A 25,961-nucleotide genomic window follows, 5' to 3' on the forward strand; every position below is an offset into this window, starting at 1 on the left:
AGTACAAAATAAATTTGTAAAAATATATAAAAATTACATTTACTATATGCGTAAAAATGATAATTTTGGGAATAATTATTGGTTTTTATACTGCTGAAATGAGCAATAAATTAATTTTAAAAATCTTTAAAAAATTGGGAAAAAATACTAAAACACTTGGGCATGCTTATATATGCGTACATATGTTATTTTGAAAGTATTTTGTAAATATGGAAAATATATAGGGAAAATTGGGTATCAACATCCGGTCTCCGAATCGGGTTATGACTCGAGCTCATTTTGACCCTCAAGCTTTCAAATTTTAAGCTGGCGATAGTGGCTCTTACGCTTTTGGTCGTTGAAAACTTTTAGTGTGTGGCCTTGAGGCTCGTTAGGCTGGCGACAATGGCTCTTACGCTTTGCCCTTAGGCATATGTAGGCTTTGTTTTCCTCTCGTTAAGGACTTTTTGAAATGATTTTGCCTGACCCGTCATCGGTTCGGGAAGAACCTCGATTTCAAGTCATTTGCGGTGATGTTCAAGCACGTCGGAAGGTTTAGCTCGTAGGCTGAGTAGTTCAAAGCCTTGTGATTTGGAGCTGACATGGTCGAAACTCTTTTGCCTGTCGAGGGTTGCCTATTTAACCGGTTCTTTTCGAAGTAGATTTGAAGTAATGGCCTATGATTTTGTAGCGACGGTCGGGCATCCCCGAGTCGCGTTAATTTGGCTGGTACAACCGTATGATCGTGGTCATTTGTGTTTGGCCGGAGCCATTTTTGATCCCGAGTGTAGTAGTTTATGCGTCTATATCGAGGGTATGCCCTTTCAGGAGTCTTACAAATGCGACATATAACCTAAACTTTGGGATTGAGTTTATTCTTGTAGTAAGGTCTTACAAAATTTTCATGCCTTTTGAGGTCTTACAGTTTTGTTGATACTTGGTACAAGTATGATTCATGCCTTGCTTGAGGTCTTACAGTTTTGTTGATACTTGGTACAAGTATGATTCATGCCTTGCTTGAGGTATTACAATTTTGTCGATACTTGGTACAAGTATGATTCATGCCTTGCTTGAGGTCTTACAGTTTTTGTTGCTGCCTTAAATAGGTCTTACTAGACCAAGTCTGCCCACTCAGGGTCTTATGGCCTCGAGTTTTTAAGTGAATGGTGATTGGCGACAGTCTCTGAGTCATCGAGTTTGCTTGGGCCCGGGGGCTGTTGCTCGTGAGCTCGAAATTGCATCACTGGGGATTATGATTTTGGAGATTCCGACCTTGGGTGTCATGCGCTTTCTGAGTTTGCGATGCCACTCTTCGAGTGTTTGGGACATTTTTCCCTTTTGGAGATGTTTCGTGATTTCCGTGCTGCCTCATTGAGGGCTTATGAGTGTGGAGTTTTGACCCTGAGGCCATGCAACTGCCGAGTTATTGACAGTAGTCTCCGAGTATTTTGGGGCATTCTCAGTGGAAGGATCTTTACCATGAAAAATGTTGAGTATCCTTTGGAGTATGAGATTCTTTGGAAATATTCTTTGAGTGCTTGCATAAGTACATGTCATTTTGCTGTCGTGAGTCTGACTTATGCGGACATGGTTCATTTGACCGTTTAGCCCGGTACATCATTTTCTATAGGAACCTTGTTCGTCGTTCCTTGATTTCTCCGAGTGGATGACCTCTCGAGGTGGCATCCTCCAGTGTTCGGGTACGATTGCAAAAGAAACCTTGTACGTTTGCTGGATCCTCCTTAGGTAGCACGTGGATGTTGCCTCATTAAAATCTTGCCGGTAAAAACCCATTTTGGGATAAAAACTTGGTCGAAGGAAAAGAGTGCAACGGACGCTTCAAAATCTCGAGGTCTTCGAGTTGGATCGGTATCTCGACTGCTTTGGTCGATGGCCTGCACAAAAGTTATCGTAATGTAAAAAATAGAAAAAAGGGAGGACTATTATACCTTAGTGGCGATGGTTCTCTTGGGTTTCAGCGTTTGTTTGGTGGATGCCATGTGGTCCTTTATTTGAACACAGCCGAGGGTGTGTCTTAAAAGATCGTGTGGATAATGTGTTGGGACTCATCTGCTTTGTTCTTTTTGGTTGTTTCTCTTTCTTGGGACTGCTTCTTAGCTCAGTCGCTGAGGAATTCCCGAAGATGTCCGTTATCGAGTAGCCGAGCCACTTCCTCCCGGAGTTGCCAACAATCCTCAGTTCTGTGTCCGTACGAGTTGTGAAACTCACATATCAAGTTATAGTTCCTTTGTGAAGGATCCGACTGTATAGGCCTGGGCCATTTGGCATCCTTGATTTTGCTGATGGCGAACACGATGTCTAATACATCAACGTTGAAGTTGTATTCTGATAGGCGAGGTGCCCCTATTGTCCCTGTGTCCCCGTAGAATCCGCCTCTATTGTTGAGTCCCTGAGAATTCTGTCCTTGGTTCACCAATCTATCGTTGCAAGGTGGGTTGCATCTCGGGGCATTCCTCCTATCTTTGAGGTACAACTAATACCTCTCTTTGTTCGGTTTCGACTCCTTCACCAGGAGTTTTCTTGGATATACTGAGCCCGGGGGGGGGAGGGGGGGCTCCGAGCTGGTCATCCTTGACTTTGATCTTTGGCTGGTACCGGTTGTGGACGTCCGACCAGATTACGGTGGGGTACTCGATCAGATTCTCTTTCAGCTGTCTTGAGGCCACTGAACTTCGTTCATTCAAGCCTTGAGTGAAGGCCTGCACAGCCAATCATCGAAGATCGAAGGTAGTTCCATTCGTTCTATCTGGAAGAGAGAAACAAATTCTCGCAGCATTTCATTATCCCTCTACTTAATCTTGAATATGTCGGACTTCCTTGTTACTACTTTGATGGCACCGACGTGTGCCTTTATGAAAGAGTCTGCTAGTATGGCGAATGAGTCTATGGAGTTGGGAGCTAGGTTGTGATACCACATCATGGCCCCCTTCGAGAGCGTTTCTCCGAACTTCTTCAGTAAGACGGACTCGATCTCATCGTCTTTTATGTCGTTGCCTTTCACTGAGCATGTATAGTCAGTGACGTGTTTGTTGGGGTTTGAGGTCCCGTTGTATTTTAGGACCTGCTGTGCGTCTTGTGAACCCGGGTCTGCTGGAATCGATCCAGGTGCATTATCGGGGTTCCATGATGGCGCGCCAATAAGTGGAATAGCCACACTGTTTTCTCCGTGGTTTTCAAGGTTGTCGTTCTCAACTCTGTTCACTCAGCCAGACATTTTGACCTGGAATCGAAGATCTTGGACAAGAAAAAGTGTGAAAGATAACTTGCGTTGTGTAACGAAACCAGCAAGAAAATAATCACTATTATTTTTAGCCCCACGGTGGGCGCCAAACTGTTTACCTTGAAAATGGTATAACAATTAAACTTGTTAATGGGACTCTAAAAATACATGATCTATTTTTATGCTAGTTGTTAAAGCAGTTGATGCTAGATATGTGAAGATAAAAGATGAAATGTGAGCTAAAATGGAATTATAATCGAACCGAGGGGTTAGCTATTCTGGCCTCGGACTGACCGATGAGGGGCCTCGAGTTCGATGCCTGAACTCGGGCTCGAGCTATCGGGGATAATCTGGAGAGGGATAATAGTTAGAATATAATTAAAGGAGGATCTTTATGGCCAATAACAAGTAATAAATGAAGAATAAGTATGAAAGTAATAAGCAATAGCAATAATGGCGAGAGAATATGTTAGAGAGAAAAGAAAGAGTTCTTGTATATTTCGTGTAGAATAGTTAGAGTAACAGCAGCCAACCTTCCAAAATGGCAAGGATCCCTTTTATATAGGAGGGGAATCCCAACGTAGTATAAAATTTATTAATTGTAAAGGTACGGAGATGGGATGACTAGACGTGACACTAGGCTCTGCCAGTGCTATCTACTCGCCTTGGTAACTCCCCATCCTTGGCATCGTCGTTGGGTCGAGCATAAATGGACATCGAGGGAGAGAACTCGACCGCAACCTTGCAGCCTTGAGATCTCGAGATGACTTCCCGAAACACCTTAATGATGAGGAAATGGACCCTCCGATTTCACCGTATACAATTTCGATCGCGCTCCTAAGTCCCAAATCACCTAACGGAGCTAACCAAATCATAAAAATTTCAATCCGAGATCATATGCTAACAAGCCAAAATTTTGTCAAACCTTTCAAATTTTAAGCTTCAAACTGAGAACTGTTCTTCCAAATTTATTTCGATTACCCTGAAAACCAAAACCGAAGATTTACATAAGTCATAATATATCACACGGGGCTAGTCATGCCCAAGAATTGGCGAGCGAAGTGCAAAAGCTCAAAGCGACCAGTCGGGTCATTACAACTACTCAAGACTAATTAGTTAGTAAAATTAATTAACAAAACTAATTAAAACAAGACCTAAACCCTAGTCCTTAATAAAATATAATGTTCAAAGAATTGAAACAATAAAATACGATGTTCAAAGAATTGATACAAAAACTAGAAATAAGAAAGAAATGGGTTGTAATTTAAACCTAGAATTTTTAGGTAGAGAAGGAGAGGGCGGTAGTTAGTGGCAGTGGCAGCGGCAGCTCTGGTTCCAGCGGCAGCGATGGCTATGGGCGGTGGCTACACGGGGTGGGAAATGGGATTTGTGTAAGGGAAATGGAGAATGGGAGGGAAAGGTTTGAGGGAGGAGTTAGGGAAATTTTGGGGAAGCAAATAAGAGAAATGGGGGGAAACCCGTATTTCAGAATTACCGACCAACGTTGGTCGGTACATTAAGTGTTGACCGTTTGACCAAATACCGATCAACTTTAGTCAGTTTTTTTAAAAAAAACTAAATTCTTTTTTTTGTTTTTATTTTTAAAAATATTATAATCTATAAAAAAATTATTATAAACTATAAAAAATTATTATTAACTATAAATATTTATTTTATTTAAGTACAATTATTATAAATATTTATAAACTATAAAAAATATATTAACTAGATAATTTCTTTTAATTGATTATAATAGCATCTATGTAAGTGAATTTTTAAGTTATATTTAAGTATATGAGTAATTTCACACACACACATAAACTATATTGTAATTGATGATCAATTTTATACATTAATACGTACGTACGAATAATCAATCAATTGATAAACCAATATAATATTATTCTATTTTAGGTCGAGACATTTTGTTTTTTATATTAATCAATATAGGTCAAAACGTTTTGTTTTTAATATTCATCGATGCATATAAATAAGTTATAGGCCGATGAATCAATTTACAAGTCTATCAATCCCTAAAAGAACCCGTCCCTATGTTCCTAGCGCTTCTATAACGACCCGACCGGTCATTTTGAGCTCTAGCGTGTCGTTCAGCAGTTTGAGACCATGAGCATCTTGACTTTGGGTATTATGACTTGTATGCATGGTCGGAATTGAATTTTGGGAAGTTCGAATTTGATTTGGAAAAAGAATTCTCATTTCAGAAGCTTTAAGTTGAAAGAATTAATTAAGATTGCATTTTTGAGTAAATGACCTCAGAATCAGGATTCGAATTTTTCAACAGGTTCGAATGATGATTTTGGACTTGGGTGTATGTTCGGATCGGGTTCTGGAAGACCCGGGAATGTTTCAGCACCTATTGTGGAAGTTCGTATTTTTGGAAGAATTTTATAAGTTTGGATTGAAGTGCATTTCAGTGTTATCGATGTCCATTTGGGATTTCGAGTCTAAGAATAGCTCCGTGTGGTGATTCTGGTGTTGGGAGCATGATCAGAAGTGAATGCGGAGGTCCGTGGGTCATTTTGGAGTCATTTGGCTAAAGATAGAAGTTTGAAGGTTTTTGAGAAGTTTGACCAGAAGTGGACTTTTTGATATCGTGGTCGAATTTCAATTTCGGAAGTTGAAGTAGGTCTGTAATGTAGAATATGACTTGTGTGCAAAATTTGAGGCCAATCGGATGTGATTTGATAGGTTTAAGCAACGAAAGTAGAATTTTGAAGTTCTAAAGTTCATTAAGTTTGAATCGAGGTGTGATTTAGGATTTTGATGTTGTTTGATGTGATTTGACACCTCGAGCAGGTCGGTGTTATGTTATGGGACTGAGTTGTGCGATTGGACGGGGTCCTGGGTGCCTAGGGTGAGTTTCGGACGTGCGATGGGTTTTGTTCTCCCTGAAGATCTGGAGCGAGCGAGGGCGGACGAGCGTGATGCTTGGTCATTCCTGTCCGACACCGAGGAGAGTGAAGATGAGGCTGGTAGTTCATAGCCCTCAGGGGTGGGGCATAGACTTTGCCATTTTGTATGCGATATCTTCAGAGCGCACTTGTAGACGGAGAATGCATTTTTTCACATATGTAAATAAAAGAAAAACTTGAGGTTTCATTTCTTGTGTACCCCTTTCTGCTTTGCTTCTGACCAGGCGGACTGGTTTCAGAGTAGGTGAGAATCTTTAGATTCGTGATATGGCCCTGGGGCTCATTAGGCAAGCCCGGAGGCTCTTACGCGCTCGGTCAATGCGACCTTTAGTGTAAGCTAGAGTTAGAGCTCTTACACTTTTGCTCAACGGTTTTAGGTTTAGTCTCTGAGTCGGGCTTCGCCTCGAGCTCGTTTGACCCTCAAGCTTTTGTGTCTGCATGGGCGGCGATAATGACTCTTACGCCCTGCCCTTAGGAATTTGTATTTTAACTATTAATGGTTCAGTCTCCGAGTCGGGTTTCGACTCAAGTACAATTGAGCTTCAAGTTTTGTATTTGCATGGGCTGGCGATAACGCCTCTTACGCCTTTCCCTTAGGCATGTATAGTTAGCTATTTTGGGTCCGGTCTCCGAATCGGGCTATGCCTCGAGCTCATTTTGACCCTCAAGCTTTCAAATTTTAAGTTGGCGACAGTGGCTCTTACGCTTTTGGTCATTGCAACCTTTTAGTGTGTGGCTCTGAGGCTCGTTAAGCTGGCGACAATGGCTCTTACGCTTTACCCTTAAGCATATGTAGGCTTTTGAAATGATTTTGCCTGACCTATCATCGGTTCGGGAAGAATCTCGATTTTAAGTCATTTGCGGTGATGTTCGAGCACCTCAGAAGGTTTAGCTCGTAGGCTGAGTAGCTCGAAGAGTTATTTGGAGCTGACATGGTCGAAGCTATTTTGCCTATCGAGGGTAGCCTGTTTAACCGGTTCTTTTCGAAGTAGATTTGAAGTAATGGCCTATGATTTTGTAGCGACGGTCGGGCATCCCCGAGTCACATTAATTTGGCTGGTACAGCCGTAAGACCGTGGTCATTTGTGTTTGGCCGGAGCCATTTTTGATCCTGAGTGTAGTAGTTTAGGCGTTTATATCAAGAGTACGCCCTTTCAGGAGTCTTACAAATGCGACATATAACCTAAACTTTGGGATTGAATTTATGCCTGTAGTAAGGTCTTACAAAATTTTCATGCCTTTTGAGGTCTTACAGTTTTGTTGATACTTGGTACAAGTATGATTCATGTCTTGCTTGAGGTCTTACAGTTTTGTTGATACTTGGTACAAGTATGATTCATGCCTTGCTTGAGGTCTTACAGTTTTGTCGATACTTGGTACAAGTATGATTTATGCCTTGCTTGAGGTCTTACAGTTTTGTTGATACTTGGTACAAGTATGATTCATGCCTTGCTTGAGGTCTTACAGTTTTCGTTGCTGCCTTAAATAGGTCTTACTAGACCGAGTCTGCCCACTCAGGGTCTTATGGCCTCGAGTTTTTAAGTCAATGGCGATTGGTGACAGTCTCTGAGTCATCGAGTTTGCTTGGGCCCGGGGGCCGTTGCTTGTGAGCTCGAAATTGCCTCATTGGGGCTTATGATTTTGGAGATTCTGAGCATGGGGTCATGCGCTTTCTGAGTTTGCGATGCCACCCTTCGAGTGTTTGGGACATTTTTCCTTTTTGGAGATGTTTCGTGATTTCCGTGCTGCCTCGTTGAGGGCTTATGAGTGTGGAGTTCTGACTCTGAGTCCATGCAGGTACCGAGTTATTGACGCTAGTCTCCGAGTATTTCGGGGCATTCTCGGTGGAAGGATCTTTACCATGAAAAATGCTGAGTATCCTTTGGAGTACGAGATGCTTTGGAAATATTCATTGATTGCTTGCATAAGTACATGTCGTTTTGCTGTCGTGAGTCCGACTTATGCGGACATGGTTCATTTGAACGTTTGGCCCGGTACATCATTTCCTATAGGAACCTTGCTCGTAGTTCCTTGATTTCTCCGAGTGGATGACCTCTCGAGGGGGCGTCCTCTAGTGTTCGGGGTCGATTGCAAAAGAAACCTTGTACGCTTGCTGGATCCTCCTTAGGTAGCGCGTGGACATTGCCTCATTAAAAACCTTGCCGGTAAAAACCCATTTTGGGATAAAAACTCGGTCGAAGGAAAAGAGTGCAATGGACGCTTCGAAACCTCGAGGTCTTCGAGCTGGATTAGTATCTCGATTGCTTTGGTCGATGGCCTGCGCAAAAGTTATCGTAAAGTAAAAAATAGAAAAAGGGGAGGATGATTATACCTTAGTGGCGATGGCGCTCTTGGGTTTCGGCGTTTGTTTGGTGAATTCCATGTGGTTATTTTTTTGAACACATCCGAGGGTGTGTCTTAAAAGATCGTGTGGATAATGTGTTGGGACTCGTCTGCTTTGTTCTTTTTGGTTGTTTCTCTTTCTCGGGACTGGTTCTTAGCTCAATCGCTGAGGAATTCCTGAAGATGTCCGTTATCGAATAGCCGGGCCACTTCCTCCCAGAGTTGCCGGCAATCCTCGGTTATGTGTCCGTACGAGTTGTGAAACTCACATATCAAGTTATAGTTCCTTTGTGAAGGATCCGACTGCATAGGCCTAGGCCATTTGGTGTCCTTGATTTTGTTGATGGTGAACACGATGTCCAATACATCAACGTTGAAGTTGTATTCTGATAGGCGAGGTGCCCCTATTGGCCCCGTGTCCCCGTCAAATCCTCCTCTATTGATGAGTCCTCGAGAATTCTGTCCTCGGTTCACCAATCAATTATTGCAAGGTAGGTTGCGTCTCGGGGCATTCCTTCTATCTTTGGGGTACAGCTGATACCTCTCTTTGTTCGGTTTCGACTTCTTCACCAGTAGTCTTCTTGGATATACTGAGCCCGGGGGGGTTCACAGCTGGTCATCCTCGTCTCTGATCTTTGGCTAGTACCAGTTGTGGACGTCCGACCAGGTTATGGTAGGGTACTTGATCAGATTCTCTTTCAGCTGTCTTGAGGCCACTAAACTTCGTTCATTTAGGCCTTGAGTGAAGGCCTGCACCACCCAGTCATCGAAGACCGGAGGTAGTTCCATTCGTTCTATCTGGAAGCGAGATACGAATTCTCGCAGCATTTTATTCTCCTTCTACTTAATCATGAATACGTCGGACTTCCTTGTTTCTACTTTGATGGCACCGGCGTGTGCCTTTATGAAGGAGTCTGCTAGCATGGTGAATGAGTCTATGGAGTTGGGAGCTAGGTTGTGATACCACATCATGGCCCCTTCAAGAGCGTTTCTCTGAACTTCTTCAGTAAGACGGACTCGATCTCATCGTCTTTTGTCGTTGCCTTTCACTGCCATGTATAGGCAGTGACGTGTTCGTTGGGGTCTAAGGTCCCGTTGTATTTTAGGAGTTCTGGCATTCTGAACTTCTTTGGAATGGGTTTCAGAGCCGCTTCCTCTGGGAACGACCGTTGCACGAACTTCTTCGAATCTACACCTTTCAGGACCGGGGGTGCGCCTGGGATTTGGTCGACCCTGAAGTTATAGATTTTGACCTTCTTGCCGTTGGCTGCTATCATTTTCTCGCCCGACTTGATCCTTTTGGTGAGGTCCTCGAGCAATTTTACGATGGCAGGATCGGCTACCAATCTGTTGTTGCTCGACCTCTCCGGTTCCAGTTTGGCCAGGGGAGAAGCTTCCGGTGCTATCGTGCTAGGAGTATTCAGGTGGCTTTGTAGCTGAGCGATAGCCAACTGTTGTGCCTGCAACATTTCAAAAATAACATGAAGGCTAACTTTCCGTTCTTCCCGAGCTAGGGTTTTTTGGGCTTCCTGTTGGTTGCCATGTTGTATGCTCCTGTTGGTGTATGAGGTTTTGTCGACCTGCTGTGCGTCTTGTGAACCCGCGTCCGCTAGAATCGGTCCATGCGCGTTGTCAGGGTTCCGTGGTGGCGCGCCAATAATTGGAACATCCACACCCTTTTCTCCATGGTTTTCAAGGTTGTCGTTCTCAACTCTGTTCACTGAGCCAGACATTTTGACCTGAAATTGAAGATATTGGACAAGAAAAAGTGTGAAAGATAACTTGCATTGTGTAACGAAACCAACAAGAAAATAATCACTACTATTTTTAGCCCCACGGTGGGCGCCAAACTGTTTATTGTGAAAATAGTAATAACAATTAAATTTGTTAATGGGACTCTAAAAATACATGATCTATTTTTATGCTAGTTGTTAAAGTAGTTGATGCTAGATATGTGAAGATAAAAGATGAAATGTGAGCTAAAATGGAATTATAATCGAACCGAGGGGTTAGCTATTCTGGCCTCGGACTGACCGATGAGGGGCCTCAAGATCAATGCCTAAACTCGGGCTCGAGCTATCGGGGATAATTTGGATAGGGCTAATAGTTAGAATATAATTGAAGGAGGCTCTTTATGGCCAATAACAAGCAATAAATGAAGAACAAGTATGATAGTAATAAGCAATAGCAATAATGTCGAGAGAATATGTTAGAGAGAAAAGAAAGAGTTCTTGTATATTTCGTGTAGAATAATTGGAGCAACAACAGCCAGCCTTACAAAATGGCAAGGATCCCCTTTATATAGGAGGGGAATCCCAACGTAGTACAAATTGCATTAATTGTAAATGTATGGAGATGAGATGACTTAGACGTGACACCAGGCTCTGCCAGTGCTATCTACTCACCTTGGTAACTCCCCATCCTTGGCATCGTCGTTGGGTCGAGCATAAATGGACATCGAGGGAGAGAACTCGACCGCAACCTTGCAGCCTTGAGATCTCGAGATGACTTCCCGAAACATCTTAATGATGACGAAATGGACCCTCCGATTTCACTGTATACAATCCCGATCACGCTCCTAAGTCCCAAATTACCTAACGGAGCTAACCAAATCATAAAAATTTCAATACGAGATCATATGCTAACAAGCCAAAACTTGGTCAAACCTTTCAAATTTTAAGCTTCAAACTAAGAACTGTTCTTCCAAATTTATTTCGATTACCCTAAAAACCAAAACGGATGATTTACATAAGTTATAATATATCACACGGGGCTAGTCATGCCCAAGAATTGGCGAGCGAAGTGCAAAAGCTCAAAACGTCTGGTCGGGTCATTACAACTACTCAAGACTAATTAAACTAATTAGTTAATAAAATTAATTAACAAAACTAATTAAAACAAGACCTAAATCCTAGTCCTCAATAAAATATAATGTTCAAAGAATTGAAACACTAATTGAAACAATAAAATATGATGTTCAAATAATTGATACAAAAACTAGAAATAACAAAGAAATGGGTTGTAATTTAAACCTAGAATTTTTAGGTGGAGAAGGAGAGGGCGACAGTTAGTGGCAGTGGCAGCGACAACTCTAGTTCCGACGGCGGCGATGGCTATGGGCGGTGGCTACACGGGGTGGGAAATGGGATTTGTGTGAGGGAAATAGAGAAGGGGAGGGGAAGGTTTGAGGGAGGAGTTAGGGAAATTTTGGGGAAGAAAATAAGAGAAATGGGGGGAAACCCATATTTCAGAATTACCTATCAACGTTGGTCGGTACATTAAGTGTTGACCGTTTGACCAAATACCGACCAACTTTGGTCAGTTTTTTAAAAAAAAACTAAATTCTTTTTTTTTGTTTTTATTTTTAAAAATATTATAAGCTATAAAAAATTATTATAAATTATAAAAAATTATTATTAACTATAAATATTTATTTTATTTAAGTACAATTCTTATAAATAATTATACACTATAAGCATAATCTTTACAAAAATATATTAACTTGATAATTACTTTTAATAGATTGTAATAGCATCTATTTAAGTGAATTTTTAAGTTATATTTAAGTATATGAGTAATTTCACACACATACATAAACTATATTGTAATTGATGATCAATTTTATACATTACTACGTACGTACGAATAATCAATCAATTGATAAACCAATATAATATTATTCTATTTTAGGTCGAGACATTTTGTTTTTTTATATTAATCAATATACGTCAAAACATTTTGTTTTTAACATTCATCGATGCATCTAAATAAGTTATAGGTCGATGAATCAATTTACAAGTCTATCAATCCCTAAAAGAACCCGACCCTATGTTCCTAGCGCTTCTATAACGACCCGACCGGTCGTTTTGAGCTCTAGCATGTCGTTCAGCAGTTTGAGACCATGAGCAGCTTGACTTCGGGTGTTATGACTTGTATGCGTGGTCGGAATTAAATTTTGGGAAGTTCGGAGTTGATTTGAAAAAAGAATTCTCATTTCAGAAGCTTTAAGTTGAAAGAATTGATTAAGATTGCATTTTTGAGTAAATGACCTCAGAATCAGGATTCAAATTTTTCAATAGGTTCGAATGATGATTTCGGACTTGGGAGTATGTTCGGATCGGGTTCTGGAAGACCCGGGAACGTTTCAGCATCTATTGTGGAAGTTTGCATTTTTGGAAGAATTTCATAAGTTTGGATTGAAGTGCATTTCAGTGTTATCGATGTCCGTTTGGGATTCCGAGTCTGGGAATAGCTCCGTGTGGTGATTCTGGTGTTGGGAGCACGATCGAAAGTGAATGCGGAGGTCCGTGGGTCATTTTGGAGTCATTTGGCTAAATATAGAAGTTTGAAGGTTTTTGAGAAGTTTGACCGGAAGTGGACTTTTTGATATCGGGGTCGGATTTCGATTTCGGAAGTTGAAGTTGGTCTGTAATGTCGAATATGACTTGTGTGCAAAATTTGAGGTCAATCAGATGTGATTTGATAGGTTTAAGCAACCAAAGTAGAAGTTTGAAGTTCTAAACTTCATTAAGTTTGAATCGAGGTGTGATTTAGGATTTTGATGTTGTTTGATGTGATTTGACACCTCGAGCAGGTCCGTGCTATGTTATGGGATTGAGTTGTGCGATTGGACGGGGTCCTGGATGCCTAGGGTGAGTTTCGGATGTGCGAGAGTGGTTGAAAACACACCAGATTTTCTGGTGTTCTTTGCAGCAGTTGCAGTTCTCGCAAATGCGAGAAATTGTTCCCATTCGCGAACCTCGCATTTGCAGGTGAGGCATCGCATTTGCAATGGAGCCTGTCCTGAGGCAGAGTTCGCATTTGGGACCTCAGCAGAGTCCACATTTGCGACTCATTGGTCGCATTTGCGACCTTGGCAGGGGAGGCCCATGTTCGCATTTGCGATAGTTTTGTCGCAATTGCGACCGTCGCATTTGCGAACCAGGTGTCGCAAATGCGACATTTGAGGCCTGTGCACAACTATTAATTTTGGAGACTTAGTCCATTTAGCTCATTTCCTTTCATCTCTTGGGCGATTTTGTAGCTTTTGGAAGAGGGTTCACACCTAACACTTTGAGGTAAGTAATTTCTACACAACATGAGTTAAATACATAAATTATGGGTAGATTAACATGTGGAAATTAGGGAAAATCAAGGGTTTTGATAAAAGCAAGGTTTAACCACGAAAATTATTATGGAATGGAGTAAAAATCATATATTCTTGATCCTTAATTTATGGGTAACAACTTTCTTCAAAATGTTTCGGAATCCGGGCACCTGGGTCCGGGATGAATTTTAGGAACCTTGCATTTAGGGTTGGGAAATTGGTTTAATAATTAAAATATGAACTTTTGAACATGTATTGACTAGTTCTTACCCCATTTGAATAGTTTTGGATCGTTCGGCTCCTATTTGGAGGTTTGAGCGCGTTCTTGAATCGGAATATAGACTTCGGAGCGAGGTAAGTCTCCTTTCTAACCTTGTAAGAGGGAATTATCCCCATAGGTGAATTAATTGGATATGTGCTCCTATTTGTGGGGGCTACACACGCACGAGGTGACAAGAGTCCATGCGTAGCTATTATTATGCTTAAGTCTGGGTAGTCTAGGGCCCAAAAGCATGTTTTACTTGTAATATTGCAACCTTGTGTCAACTTAAAAATGCTTAAAACATATCGAACGTATAAATAAATTTCTAAAAGGCTAGACATCATTTCTTGATTTTTAAAAGAGAAGCTTGCCTTTTCCTAAATAATTGCTCCTTGATGAATTATTGATTTGACTGTTGAACGTGTTAATCTTTTGTGGAATGGGTCAAACACCTCGGTAGATTAAATAGATGCATCTATGGTTCGCGCCATTCGACCCACTGGCAGTGCATAATTAAATATTGTTGGATCAGGCCGTACGACCTCGGCATGATTTGCACATGCTTGTATTGTTTGTTTGGCGAATTTATAAATAATGACATTGCCTCCGTGGCTTGAGATACATGCATAAATGATGAAAATGAACTTGGAAATTTCCTATTAATAAAAGAATTGATTACTTGCTTCATGTTATTGAATTACAACCATTCTTATGGAAATCCTCGATTTACTATATTATTGGTATATTATTAATGGACCAGTAGTAAGTGTCGAAGTCGACCTCTCGTCTCTACTTCTTCGAGATTAGGCGGGATACTTACTAGGTACACGTTATTTTTGTACTCATACTACACTTGCTGTGCATTTTTGTTGCACAGGTTCGTGTGTGTCTAGTGGCCTAGTTTGGCACAGTGGCATGGTTGATACATAGATTTAGGTGAGCTGTATTTACCGAGATGACCCGTATCCAGCAGAGTCTCCTTCAGCGTATTGTACTGTATTTTCATTTCTATCTAATTTGTATTTTACACAGTTACTGTATTTTATTTCATTCCCTAGTAAATTCTCATGCACTTGTGACACCGGGTTCTGGGATGATTATGAGGTATTTTGTATTAACTTCTTAACATTTATATTTAATTTGAAATGATTACCTTTGACTAGTAAAATTGAAGAAAAATCATAGTTTTCAAAATTATTATATCGAGAATTTAATTAAGTATTTTTGGTTGGCTTGCCTGACAACGGTGTCCGGCGCCATCACGACCCCTAGTGGATTTTGGGTCATGACAACTTCATGTTCTTATATATATACGACTATATGTGTGTGTGTGTGTATATATATATATATATATATACACACACACACACACACATACATATATACATACACACACAACCACTTCATTATAATACTTTAACTATATATCTATATATATATATATAGCTTGTTATAGTATATGTTAGTGTGTGTATATATATAACACACACACACACTTTGTTGTGCTACTTTAACTACATATATACTATGTTATAGTATATGTTACTGTATTCATTATTTGTATTATAACAGAGTTAATGGATTACATTCATTCATCACTAATAATGCATGACATAGATTAATCGATATAGGCCGAGACGTTTTGTTTTTACTATTAGTAGATATAGGTCAGACATTTTGGTTTTTTTATTCAACGATGCATATGAGTAAGTTATAAGTCGATGAATCAATTTACAAACAGATATATTTGATGATAAATTATATATACTAATTAGGATCTTCACAACTCTATCAATCCCTAAAAGAACTCGACCCTTCTAAATCTATCTTCACAACTTCCCTTCTTGATTCCTCATCGTGCGATTTGATTCCCTTTGAGGCTTATGCCTTCATTTCCTTTTCATTCAATCTTATGCAACGCGAAGCGCTGGTTACGAATCGGCGAGTGAGTAATTGTAATGGTACTACGAATGTGGTACGGGATATTTCTCCCTGCGTGGTTGTTTGAGCTATTGACGTATCCTTGTGGAAGGATATTCTGTCATTTCAGCTTAGTAGTTGTACTTATGGGAGCTCTGAGGCTAGGCACAAGTTTCCATGATGCTTATGAACGGTTGTCGCACAGTATTGAAGTGATGGTAGGATGCTTGCCTACGTGTTGGGGCAGTGAATGATTTGAAGGTAGGTTTACTCAGTGCATGATTCAAAGATTCGGTACTTTATTACAGGCGGAGGAAAGTCAATCGGGATAAGAATGTTCAGATTTGGGTTAATGGAGTAACGAGACTTGGCATTTGCAAGCGTGGTGGAATTTTCATCTATGATGAGTGTTTATCGTGAAAATGGTAACAATAATTAAATTTGTAAATGGGATTCTAAAAATACGTGATCTATTTTTATGCTAGTTGTTAGAGCAGATGGTGCTAAGAATATGAAGTTTAATGACAAAATACAAGCTAAAACGAGGCAGTTATCAAACTGAGGGGCTTGCTGTCCTGGTTTCGGATTGGTCGATGGATGACCTCGAGGTCGGTATCCTGGCTCGATCTCGAGCTACCGGGGGTAGTCGGGAGTGGGATAATCAATTAGAATATGATAAAGTAAGGCTCTTTATGGCCAATACAAAACAATAAATGTAGAACAAGTATGAAAACTATAGACGCTAAGAGTGGTCTCGAGCAAATAAGAACGAGCAAGTTAGAGAGAAAGAGAGAGAGATATATTATTGATTTGGTGGAGAATAGTTGGAGCTCTCTTACAGGGTGTTAACGACTCCCCTTTTTATAAGAGGGGGGGGACCAAACTTAGTACAAGATACATTGCGTGATAAAGGAAATGAGATGGGACGACCAACTAGATTTATGACATATGAGTGGGCCGATGCCGAGCTGCTCAAAAATAGACTTAATCGATCCCAAATACCTTCCTCGAGAGCTTCCCGCATTTATCGGGGTTTCAGTCGATGTTATCCTTGGCTGGGTGTTGACAAATCTTGAGGGAAGTGACCGACTCGAGGTCCCGAGCCTCCGGGGCAACCCTTTGAAGCATTTTGTCAATGAGAAATGGGCCCTCCGATTTCACCGTGCACAGATAGTCTTCACGTTTATTAGAGGGAGGCGATAAGAAACATTTTTGATGCCCCACTTCGCGGGCTCCCAAAAGACTATCTCGTGCTGATGGTGTAGCCCCTTTTTACAAGTGTCGAGGCGTTTCACCTTTCCACCTCTCCAGAATCATCCAAAATGTCGTGACTTTTCGTTCTTCGGGATCACGTTATTGCCATCGATTCAGCTTCTATGAACGCATTGATTGCGCCTGCCATTAAGCTTTTTGAGGGCGGTAATGGCGTTGTCGGTTACTTTGCCCTCCCCCTATAAATGAGTCTTCTTGTGATAAGCTTTTCATTCAAACTTCCTTTGATACCCATTCTTTCCTCTCTTCTTGCCATTTTTAGCCATTGCCGTCTTATTATGTTTTTCCCACGGCCTCGAGGTCTTACGTCATGCGTGTCATGGCCCAACTCTCGATCCTTCTTTGCTTGGACGAGGTTATGATGTGGTGATGCTATTGCTGTTGTTATTGTTGTTGTGGTTGATGTCCCCGTTGGCTTGGGGAGATGAAGCAGGGGACCGACTTCCTTTGTCCCAGGGAGATGCTTGGATTATGCACTACTGCTCAAGAGGGGGCTCAGATTATACACCGCTGCTCATCCTCCTCCCTCGGCTTGGCGTGTTACACCCCTTTTGGATTCCTGGGGGGTATGGCGACAGTATCTGCTGGTTGTTGCCTCCCGGGCCGAGGCAATGTCTCAAGAAGTGGCTTCTAAATGGTGGTACTGACGGAGTTCGTACTAGCCAAATTTTTCACCCAGCCACTTCTTTTCTTCTTCCGGCCTCTCCTTTGTCATTTTGCTCTTCTACCCTGCCTTCTTCTTCTATATCATTCCTTTTGAAGATGCCATTCCATGATGGAAGATATTGTCATTGAGGTCATACGTCTGAGGGGATGATGACGGAGATGCCGCATTTTGGGAATGGGCTAGATCCTTAGGCTCTTGTTGTATGCATATCCTTGAACTTCTTTATTTCTGAGTATGGGTCCCCTTGCGGGCTTTTTTAATCATATGTAAGGACCCCCCCCCCGAGGGTCGTTGTAAGCGAACATTTTATGAATACAAAGATATTTCCTTGATTCCTGCCTTGATACTTGCTGTATTTCTTTATGTTTGCGGTAGTTCTGAATGTACGATCCTGTTCTGTCATCTGTAATACTGACCTCAGATGCGAGTATTCCTTCCGGCCTTCGGTGGATGGAAACGGCTCCGTGCGGGGCCTTTTGTGGTTCCTCAGACTTAACCCGAATAAGGCCAATAACCTCGGTCCGCCGGGACCCTAACTTCGCATAGAGGCGTGGATAATGTTTTCGGGCCTCATAATAACCCTCGAGAAGAAATTTGCTTGGGGACCCGCGGAAGGGGGATGCCGGTGATTTTTTAAGGTAGCCTCTGAACGGAGGCTCGCTCGTGCTCGTACCATCCCGGACGGCACCTAGAGCCCGTTTTGTACGGGCGTTGTTCAAAAATGCTTATTCCTTCACATATTGGTTTCCCTGGGTGAAGACCTTCGCAGTTGCGTTCCAGTCTTGTGATGGTGAAGGCTTTGTTGGACCTTTGGAGCGTCGTATTACTATGACGAAGGTCTCTGGAGTTGAGTATTTCCTCGAGGCTGGAGGTGGTCCTATTGGTTGGTGCCCTCGGCCGGCTTTGGATCGTCGCAGCTTTTCCAATGTATGGCATAAGGCTGTTTCCACCCTCTCAGAGGTTACTCTATCTCATGCAGTTGCCATTTCCTGTGCCACGTTTCCGGTAACAACATCCCTGTATGTCCCCTCGTCTTTTAGTCTTCTAATTCTACGGCTGCTATGACGGCAATAATGGGATTAATCCGACAAGGCAGGGGGGGGGGGGGGGGGCTCCCCCCCATTTTTCGAGGCCGTCGGGGCCTACTGATTCCATGGTGCCGGTTGATCACGCCTTTAATCACTATTTTTGGGGACGACAGAGACCGGTCATGGTCAAATCGCTCTACTCGGGTGCTAACTGCTGGTATTATACCTTAGGAACCCGAATTATTTGCTCAAAAAATGGAGCAATACTCTTTAGGCAGCGTGCTCCTCGCTTTACCAGTTCTTCCTTCTCCTATTATGTTTAGACAGGTGTCTGTAGGTATAGGATGATCCCCCTCGGGCGAGGCCGTGCTTCTCCGGAGAGGGGGAGGAGTTGTGAGCTTCCGAGCCAGGAGATGATGGTGATAAACGGGATACACAATTGTAGGGCGATGGAGCTTTTAGTGAGGCTAAACGGGTCCGTGTCTCTAGCAAGAGAACATCATCCGAGCCTGTTGTTCTTGAAGTTTTTTACTCTGGAGCGGTGGTTCCTCCGAGTGATCGTGTTTTAACCAAGGTTGGTTCTTCCCAAGGCCGATGGGGGTTGGGCCTATAGGAATGTACTTCGGCCTTCATGGAAGTCCGTCGGCTTCACTTTGCAGTGAGCCTTGGCACAGTTCTTCCGTATGTCGTGCCTTCCCTTCTTTACCAAGTTTTCCTCCTGTAGGATTTTGATAGGCTTAGGTTTGAGCTGCTCCGTCATGGGGCGCACCGGAGCTCGAGTTATGAGAGCCATTTGATGGGGCAAGTGACCTTTCGTAGTGAGCGTTTTGCCTTTTTTAACCTTTTAGGCTTCCGCTTATTCTTTAATTTTCAAAAAGAAGGGCGAAGGCTCAGGAGTAGCTTAGGGGCAAAGCCGACCGAATTTAGGAATGATTGTGGTGAACTTGGGGCTTAGGTGCAGGTTCAAGCTTCGGCTTGAGTGGTTATGACTGCGAAGCTGGAGTCAGATCTCTCGAAGGCCCGGGTCACAATAATCGATGCTTTGACTGAAGCAACATTAGGTTGGACCAAGGTTGATGATGAAATGTCAATCTATTCGAAGGACATTGCTGGTGTCCGAGCTGAGTTGGAGAGGGTCCTTGATCGTGAGAAAAGGAACGAGGGATACATTCGTTGTGGATCCTGAGGAGAGATGCCTGAAGAGATCAGTGCCAGGGGTTTTTCCTCTTGGAAGAGTTTGAGTGAAGCTGGGGCTGGCGGGCCGTAACCTTCTGGAGCGAAGTGTAGATTTTGCAGATTTTCCATTTTGTACTTGATATTTGCAGAGCATGTTTGTAGATGGAGAGCGCACCTTTTGTGTATGTAAATAAGAGAAAACTTGAAGCTTTATCTCTTTTGTATCTCTTTCTTCATTGCTTTCGACCAGGCGGGCTGGTTTCGGTGTTTGGTAGGAGCCTTGTGGATCCGGAGCTTACTAGATAGGCCTAGAGGCTTTTAAGTGCAATTTATGACGTGAGTAGGCATCAGGGTCTTTGTGCTTTGCCTAGCTATTTAGGCCTAGTCTCTGAGTTGGGTCTTGATTAGAGCTTTCCTGACCTCTGATCTCCCACGCCTACATGGGCAGACGATGACTATCCTTATTCCTTGCCCTTGGGTATTTGGGTTTCAACTATTTTGTGTCCAGTCTTCGAGTCGCATTGCGACTCGAGCTTTAATTGACCCTCAAGTTCTTTTGTGCCTGCATGGGTGGATGACGATGGCTCTTGCGCCTTGGATCAGAGAGAACTTTTGAGTGTGTGACCCGAAGGCTTATTTGGCCGGCGGTAATGGATTTTACTCTTTTGCCCGTGGGCATTTTGTAGTAACTATTTTGGATCCGGTCTCCGAATCGGGTTACGATTAGAGATCATTTTAATCCTCAAGTTTTCAATTTTCAAGCTAGCGACAGTGGCTCTTACGCTATTTGGTTGTTGAGACCTTTTAGTGTGTGGACCAGAGGCTCATTTGGCTGGCGATAATGGCTCTTACGCTTTTGCTCGTGGGCATTTGCTAGGATTTAGTTTCCTCTCGTTAAGGTCTTTTTTGAAATGATTTTTCCTGACCCGTCATTGGTTCTGGAAGAACCTCGATTTGAAGTCGTTAGCGGCGATGTTCGAGCACCTCGGAAGGTTCTTAGCTCATAGGATGAGTAGCTCAAAGCCTTGTGTTTTTTGGAGCTGACATGGTCGAAGCTCGTCTGCCTGTTGAGGGAAGCCTGTTTTAACCGGTTCTTTTCGAAGTATATTCGAAGTAATGGCCTGCGATTTTGTTAGTGACAGTCGGGCATCCCCGAGTCTCATTAATTTGGCTGGAGCAGCCGTTTTGGCCATAGTCATATGTGTTTGGCCGGAGCCATTTTTGATCCCGATTGATAGTTTAGGCATTTACACCGAGGGTATGCCCTTTCGGGATTCTTACAAATGATATAACCTAAACTTTAGGATTGAGTTTTACGCCTGTAGTAAGGTCTTACAAAATTTTCATGCTTGTTGAGGTCTTACAGTTTGTCATGCCTGTTGAGGTCTTATAGCCTATTGAGGTCTTACAGTTTTTGTTTCTATGTAGAATAGACCTGGTTATACCGAGTTTGCCCGCTCGGGGTCTTACGGTCTCGGGTTTACCAAGGTGCGGTGATTGGCGACAATCTTCCAGTCATCGAGTTTGCTTAGGCTCGAAGGCTGTTATTTGTGAGCTTGGAGTTACCTTGTTGGGGCTTTATGATTCTAGAGTTCCGACCCTGGGGTCGCGTGGGCGGCAAGCTATTGACGCTAAGTGTCCGAGTACTTTGGGATGCATTTGGTGGAGGGATCCCCATCGAGAGTATGCTGAAATTCCTTTTTTTGGAGTGTGAGCTGCTTTTGGTGATATATACCCTTAGATCTATTGATGTAGCTGTGTTGTTGCATTGAATAGATCTTTGCTGGACCGAGTTTGCTCACTTGGGGTCTTATGGCCTCGGATTTTCAGGCGCATAGCGATTAGCGACAATCTCTGGATATTCAAGGTACCCCCGATGTTGGTGATGCTGGGCAATTTCCGAGTTGCCTTATCTAAAGGCTTTGTGATTTTGGAGTTTCGACCTGGAGGCCATCTGAACGGCGATTTGCTGGCATCAGTCCCGAGTGTTCGGGATGTTTTTGGCGAGAGAATTGTAACCTTACTTTGCGAAGGTGTTTTTTGACAAAAGATATTCTTTGATTGCTTGGTACAATAGTGCACGTATTCGCCGATGGGATCCTGACTATATGTACATGGTTTTTCCGACCGTTTGGTCTGGTACATTGCTTCCCTTTTTGAGCGGGTATCTTTTTGGGGAAATGCCCTTCATTGTTCAAAGGGTTGCCTGCAAGAGGAGTCTTGAGGCGAAGACACGGTACCGACTTTTGCTTTGTTTTGTCAAGTTACATCGAGGGTGAAACCCGATTCGCCCTTTGGCTTATTCGGGGGCGGAGGCAGGAGCGTTGGTACCACGTCATGTATTACAAACATTTCCCTTGCCGCGTGCTGTTCCTCGTAGACGGTTTTGATCCCGTCCTTTGTTGGGAATTTTATCATCTGGTGAAGGGTGGATGACACTTCTCTCATGCACTGTATCCATGGCCGCCCGAATAAGGCGTTATACCTCATGTCTCCCTCGATGACATGGAATTTGGTGTCTTGAGTCGTGCCCGCCATGGTGACCGGGAGGATGATCTCTCCTTTCGTTTTTTCGCTTGCCATGTTGATTCTAGTGAGGACCCGAGTGGCGGGCACGATTTGTTCGAGCAATCCGAGCTGTTCTACTACCCTCGACCTGACAATATTGGCCGAGCTACCTGGATCCACGAGTACATGGTTTATCTGAAAAGAATTTACAAAGAAGGAAATTATCAGGGTGTTTCTATGGGGTTGAGATAGGGTCTCGGTGTCTTCTTTACTGAACGTGAGGGAGTCTTCGGGGATATATCCCCGAGTTCGCTTTTCTCTGGTGATGGATATTTTTGTTGTTCTCATTACAGGTTCCTTCGGGGCATCGGCACCCCCCATGATCATGTGGATGACGTGTTGCGGCTTGTTTGCCTCGTTCTTTTTGGTTGCCTCCCTTTCTCGGAACTGATTTTTTGCTCGATCGCTAAGAAATTCTTGGAGATGTTCTTTGTTAAGCAGCCAAGCTACCTCCTCTCGTAGTTGATGACAATCCTTGATCCTGTGGCCGTGCGTGTTGTGAAACTCGCATACTAAGTTGTAATTCCTTTGGGAAGGATCTGACTGTATCGGTTTGGGCCATTTGGCGTATCTGATCTTACTGATAGCGAACACGATGTCTGATACATCGATGTTGAAGTTGTATTCTGATAGGTGGGGTGCACCTGTTGGTACTACATTTCGATCGATCCTGGCTCTATTGACGAGCCCTCGAGGGTCTTGTCCTTGATCCACCCTCCGATCGTTTCGGGGTAGGTTGTGCCTCGGGGCGTTTCTCCTGTCCTCGAGGTATGGTTGATACCTTTCTTTGTTTGGCTTTAGTTCCTTTGCCAGGAGCCTGTTTGGGTATTCTAAGCCCGAAGGGGCTCCCAACTGGCCATCCTCAGCTCTAATCTTTGACTAGTATTGGTTGTGGACGTCCGACCAGGTCATGGCTGAGTACTTGATCAGGTTATGTTTTAGCTATTTTGAAGCCACTGGGCTACGTTCATTCAGGCCTTAGGTGAAGGCTTGTACTGCCCAATCGTCGGAGACTGGCGGTAGCTCCATTCGTTCCATCTTAAAGGGGGACACGAATTCCCGCAACATCTCATTCTCTCTTTGCTTGATTTTGAAGGCGTCAGACTTCCTTGTTGCTACCTTGATGGCCCTGGCATGCGCCTTTACGAAGGAATCTGCTAGCATGGCGAATGAATCTGTGGAATTAGGAGCCAAGTTGTGATACCACGTCATGGCTCCCTTCGAGAGTGTTTCCCCAAAAATTTTCAGCAATACAGACTCGATCTCATCATTCTTCATATCGTTGCCTTTTAATGCATAGGTGTAGGTAGTAACGTGTTCATTAGGGTCAGTGGTACCATTGTACATAGGGAGTTCCGGCATTCTGAACTTCTTTGGAATGGGATTTGGGGCCGCTTCCTTGGGGAACGACCTTTGTATGAACTTCTTCGAATCCACGCCCTTGAGGACTAGGGGTGCACCCAAGATCTGATCGACCCTAGAGTTGTAGGTCTCGACATTTTTATCGTTGGCTGCTATCATTTTCTCACCCGATTCAGCGGGGGGAGCCGTTTCCAGTGCTGCTGTGCTGGGAGTCTTCGGATGACTTTGTAATTGAGAGATGTCCAACTGTTGTGCCTGCAACATTTCAAAAATAACATGAAGGCTAACTTCCTATTCTTACCGGGCTAGGGCTTTTTGGGCCTCCTGTCGGTCGCTATGCCGTATGCTTCTGCCGGTGTGTGAGGTTTCATCGACCTGCTGTGCATCCTGTAAGTCCGCATCTGCTAGAATCGGCATGGGAATGTTATCGGGGTTCTGTGGCAGCCGGGACAACCACACCATTTTCCCCATAGTTTTCGAGGTTGTCGTTCTCGATTTTGTTCATCGAGCCAGACCTTTCGACCTTAAATCAAGATTCTTGGACAAGAAAAAGTGTGAAAGATAACTTGCGTTTTTGTAATGAAACCAGCAAGAAAATAATCACTATTATTTTTAGCCCCACGGTAGGCGCCAAATTGTTTACCGTGAAAATGATAACAACAATTAAATTTGTAAATGGGATTCTAATAATACGTGATCTATTTTTATGCTAGTTGTTAGAGCAGATGGTGCTAAGAATATGAAGTTTAATGACAAAATACAAGCTAAAACGAGGCAGTTATCAAACCGAGGGGCTTGCTGTCCTGGTTTCAGATTGGTTGATGGATGACCTCGAGGTCGGTATCCTGGCTCGATCTCGAGCTATCGGGGGTAGTCAGGAGTGGGATAATCAATTAGAATATGATCAAGTAAGGCTCTTTATGGCCAATACAAAACAATAAATGTAGAACAAGTATGAAAACTATAAACGCTAAGAGTGGTCTCGAGCAAATAAGAACGAGCAAGTTAGAGAGAAAGAGAGAGAGATATATTATTGATATGGTGGAGAATAGTTGGAGCTCTCTTACAGGGTGTTAACGACTCCCCTTTTTATAAGAGGGGGATCCCAAACTTAGTACAATATACGTTGCGTGATAGAGGAAATGGGATGGGACGACCAACTAGATTTATGACATATGAGTGGGCCGATGCCGAGCCGCTCAAAAATAGACTTAATCGATCCCAAATGCCTTCCTCGAGAGCTTCCAGCATTTGTCGGGGTTTCAGTCGATGTTATCCTTGGCTGGGTGTTGACAGATCTTGAGGGAAGTGACCGGCTCGAGGTCCCGAGCCTCCAGGGCGACCCTTTGAAGCATTTTGTCAATGAGAAATTGGCCCTCCGATTACACCATGCACAATGAGTTGCCGTTGTCCTTGTTGAATGTTCTAAGTTCGCCACTATTATGATCTTCTACAATTCACCTTTGGGGAAGGATATTATGAGATAGCAATGTAGAAGTAACTGTCAGAGACCCCGGGGTGCGGTGCTTCAGGATTGAATCGATGTTTCGAATGTCGATGGCTTAAGAAGAGATGATCTTCGGGAAGGCTTAAAGTTAGCAGCGGTCTATTAGTTCAAGAGCCACAGAGTTTGATTATGAGCTAAGGCATCAACTGGGCCGCGAAGGATGGGGAAGGACACGTGGGGAGTGTCATGCTGCAGCTAAACTTCTAGAAGTGTCACGACCCAAAATCCGAACCCGATCATGATGGCGCCTCTCGTGAAGACAAGGCCAGCCGACACATCCCCCATTCATTTGAAGCAATTTAAAATAGTACAATTAAGTCATTAAACATAACAAAATCCCAAAATATAGTGAATAATACAATTTGCGAAATACAAAACTAACACAGCCCGATACCGGGGTGTCACCAGTCATGAGCATCTACAATCCGGATAATACAAGAAAAGACTACATAGTCAAATACAGATCTAAAACAGAGGAAGATAATATAAGGGAAGAAGCTCTGGGCTGCGAACGCCGGCAGCTACCTAGAGAATCTTCGAATCTACCCGAGCTAGAAGGATCGACACTCGCTAACGGGATTAGCAACACCTGAATC

This window comes from Nicotiana sylvestris, chromosome 3 (assembly GCF_000393655.2).
Source record: "Nicotiana sylvestris chromosome 3, ASM39365v2, whole genome shotgun sequence".
NCBI classification, from domain to species: domain Eukaryota; kingdom Viridiplantae; phylum Streptophyta; class Magnoliopsida; order Solanales; family Solanaceae; genus Nicotiana; species Nicotiana sylvestris.